The following is a 4,769-nucleotide window of genomic DNA, read 5'->3' on the forward strand; positions in this document are numbered from 1 at the left end:
GTTCTATAGCAGGACTTATGTCCTGTCGGATACATCCTTTTATTGTAATCATTTCGGTGAATTGATCATGTCCAATTAATTTTATCTCAGTCAGTGAAGAATTCACTTTCCTCTTTTCTCAATCCAATGAAGTACATATAATAAACTTCTGGATTACCTTTTTTAGCACAAAGATGCCAAAGCTACCAAATTACAGAGACCTCTTTCGAGAAACTTTTCTCGTTTGGCAACAAGCAATTTTGCCGTGTATGTGGGCACTGCAAAGGAGACTTATGTCCTTTGATGCGGTGTATGGTATGTGGTGGGCAAGCTTTAATATACTAAAAAAAATACTTGTTCTAACTTAATATTCAAATTAACATTCATGTTGTTCTGAATATTTAAAGTGGCATTTTGTATTTCGTTATTTTGGCTGGATATATTTATGCTGCGCGAGCACTTTGAGGGTAACGTGATAGGTTAGGAGAAGAATAGAAGTGTATTGTTACTTTATACAATGAAAAGCAACATGATAAAACAGTTCCTACTGCGTCTAATCTTTTGTCTTGCAATCCTACTTTCAGATATTCTCAAAACTAGATTATAAACAAAACTTCTTACAATCCAGTTTATGTATTTATGAATTATACGTTTATTAGCATTATTAATTACACTTATTTGTTTATAAATTTGTATAAACCACTTAATTTTTTTTTTAAATTACACTTTGACCGGTTTCGAGGTTACTACCTCATTGTCAGGAATTTAACTTACTTATAATTACACGCGTTGCTATTTATATAATAAAATATTGTATGAAAGATACAGAGAATTGAAAGAAAGAGAGAGAAAGAAGCTAAAATGTCTTTCTTTCAATTCTCTGTATCTTTCATCCAATATTTTATTATATAAATAGCAACGCGTGTAATTATAAGTAAGTTAAATTCCTGACGATGAGGTAGTAACCTCGAAACCGGTCGAAGTGTAATTTAAAAAAAAAATTAAGAGGTTTATACAAATTTATAAACAAATAAGTGTAAAATGTCATACCACAAAGTGAAAAATGTGTTTGATAACAGTAATTTATTAATTACAATTTGTTTTATAAAATTAGGTAACATTGTTTTATTTTTGGTAAGGTATCCAAAAATAACTGAATATTATTGGATTAAATTGAACTTTTTTTTTAATACACATTCTTCGTTTTCTTGCATACCAACAAAAATCTCTGTTTTATATATATATATATATAAATATATATATATTTATATATAATATAGGTGCATAATGGTAATAATTATTTGAGGAAGTAATGAGGATTTATGTGTACACTTAGGTGAGAATAATTATGAACAGTAATTATAAGTCCATTAGGGTATACTGAGTAAATTCTATCAAGTTCATTAAGGGTATACCTTCAATAATATTTTGAGTTTGTCCAAATTTTTGTAGACAAGGACTGGATTCGATTCCCTGGGGAGCTGTTCATATTAACATATTACAACAGAGATGAAGAAAATTTAAGAGAAAGTAATATAGAAGTCTAGGCATCTACAGGGCTTATGACCTGTCAATCTCTGGTTTAAGTTGCCACTTTACACACTGTGTAACAATTATCATTTTGCCCATATTTGAACATCTATATTCCTTAAATTCTTTCGTCTGTTGATGTTTGTGAAGTTAAAGAGCTGAAACATTTATTTATGCGGGTGAGATCATGTAATTTATATGAAATTCTAACAGATAACTGCATTTTACGATAAATTGTTTTATTGTGGGTATTACAATGGAATTTGTGTTTATTTAATCGTAAAAAAGTTACTTTAATCTTAATAAAATACCGCGTGACGTCAAACCACATCCCATTTAATAATTCCAACGAAAGAAACTGCAACTTATAATAAAACCTACATCGATTTATTCATTCGTATTAATTGCGTGGTTGTGCTTTCAAGATATATTTTGTTGGGTTTTTAGGATTTTATAGGCCAAAATAAAATTTAATCAAAATTATATATTTAAAAAATAAGCTTACAAAATTACATTAAAACATGTTTTTTTGCACTACAAAAGGCCGTAGACCGAATTACAGTAGCGAATTACTGCACAAAATACCCAGGTTAAAAAAATAATTATAAATTCTCACCGGTAATCAAACCCGGCACCTTCCGTATGTGAGTCAAACATCTTAGCCACTGCACCGAAGGGGCCACGTATATGTTTGTTTAAAATTATTATTATTGTTTAGTTTTAAGCGATCACCTTACAGCCCAATGCAAATCTAACCCATTTCTGAAGTCTTTGTGACAACACTTTAAGATCAGCCGATGTGAAAGCTTATTCCAACTATCGAACATCTTATTGCTCGAAAATGCTTCCGTGGGTTTAGATAATCAGCTTTCTCTAGCCTTATATTGTAAATTAGATATATTAACATTTCACAAAGATTTATTATTTTTAAAAAGCCTTTTAATTATTTTTTACGTTTTAATTTCTTTTATTTCCTCAATTACAAAAAAGTTTTAAACCCTCATACAATTGTTGACTAATACCTTAATTTCATAAAGGTTTCAAATTTTGTAACTCTGGTTTAAAACGTTTTTTTATATACTTTTTTTTTCACATTCTACAAAACACTTTTGTTTTTAAATATGAATACCTCACTGGGCACAACCCGTGTCGAAGAATTTATTTTCTTGATTTAATATATATACTTATGGTGTCTAAAAATAATGCATTAAATAATACATAATTATATTTAAATTTATTTTAACAGAGAGGGAAAACATTTTTGAAAAGGGAATTTGGAAGTCTAGACATTTACAGGGCTTATGACCAGTCATTAGCTGGTTTAAGTGGCTACTTTACACGCTGTGTAACATTCACCATTCTGCCCATGTTTGAACATCCACATTTCCTCAACTCTTCCATCTGTTGACTTCTGTGAAGTAAAAGAGCTGAAACCTTCTATAAGTATTTTAATATAGAACAATAGATTAATAATCAAATTCAGAAAACATCACAGAAAACCATATTTCGCTAGTACATGTTGAATTAATTATTTATTGATTTGGTGTTTATTTTGTAAAACTCCATATTTAAACTTTTAATATTAGAAATTAAACACTATTGTGAAACAATTGTCACAAAATTTTTGTTTTAATATTTATTTGTAAAAATAAAATAAAGTGTTCAGTAGACTCAAATCAGTGTTTTATTTCTAATATTATAAGTTTGAATTGATTACTTGGAAATTTCCGTCGAATTTTTGTAAAGTGAAATATTTCTACCGTCATTAAAATAAAACTAGCTTACTAGCACCAAAGATATTTGTTTTCTGACTTAAATATTTAGGTAAATCATTAGAACTTGAGTAAATATTTTTATTAAAAACGGTCAATATTCATATTCGAACCAATTTTCCCGTTTATATTTATTTAATTTATTTTAGACGTTTTATAAACATACATGTTTTTAAAATATAAGTTAAAGTCGTTATAGTTATAAAGGAAAAAGTACAAATTTAAAAAATCGAAATGAAATACCACACCAAAAAAGCAACAACCTCTTGTACTTGGAGTAGGATTGCATGTTAATTAAAGCACCATTGAAATGTTATTAAAGGCATTTAAGAAAACATTTATAAATTCATACAAATATGCTTATAATGTGGTGATAAGACTAATAAATATAATAAAATGAAGTTTTAGTTGCTAACCAAAAGAATATACAATGTTTGAGTGCTTCCAAATGCTTGCAGACTGGCTGGATTTCCTCCCAAGGGAGTTATTCATATTTAAATTTATTTCAACAGAGAGGAAAAACATTTTTGGGAAGGTAATATGGAAGTCTAGGCATTTACAGGGCTTATAACCTGTCATTGGCTGATTTAAGTGGCCACTTTACTCACTGTGTAAAGTTGAAAGTACTCTCTGTTGAAATAAATTAAAAAAAGAATACACATTCACATAAAATAAAATAATAAAAAATATTTATTAAAAATAAATTATTCTATCAATCATTAACAATTAAAATTTCTTCGTTTTTGTTTGTTTGTATGAACCACCTAAACTTATAGTTTTTTAAGTAAAAGTATTAATTAAATAAAATATTTTTTAACCAAACAGCAGTAAAAAAATAACTAAAACTCAAACATTGTTCAAATAACAAAAAATAAAAAAAAATGTCAATAATAAAAAATACCGTAATTTTCCAACCCAGCTTTTATTTACGTTAACCTTTATTTTGCTTAGTTTTACTCTAAAACCCTACAACATTTCTAAAATAAATTAGTGTATCAAAGTGAATAAAGAAAACAAATTAATAAACATTTTTTGTAAAATTCAGACATAAAAATTTTCATTGTTCAGCCACAAAAGGTAGACTGTTAAAAAAATGTACGGCGGTATTTCGTTACAAAATAATACATGCTTTTTTGTATTCTCTCACGACTATTCAAAACCTCGACAATATGTTTTTCAATTTTGAGCTTTAAGCTACTGACAAACAGAAGCTTAAAAAGTAAAGTGTTTGAATTGATGTGGGACACATTTGATTGGTTTCTCGTTGATTTAAAATTCAATAGAATGAATGAAAAGAAAAGTATATTGTATTTTTCATTACAATTGAATTAGGTACATTGGCACCAAAAAAATATTTATAATAGAGCTATTGAATGAAAAGCCACAAAATGTGTCCTAAATAAGAATAATGATGTTGATAAAAAACGAAAAAAACATTTTTTTTAATGTTGAATCAAAAATACTGTAGTAAAAAAATTTTGTATGTAA

The sequence above is a fragment of the Micrasema longulum genome, unplaced genomic scaffold (assembly GCF_059751315.1).
Source record: "Micrasema longulum isolate JH-2025_06_02 unplaced genomic scaffold, ASM5975131v1 h1tg000507l, whole genome shotgun sequence".
Lineage (NCBI taxonomy): Eukaryota > Metazoa > Arthropoda > Insecta > Trichoptera > Brachycentridae > Micrasema > Micrasema longulum.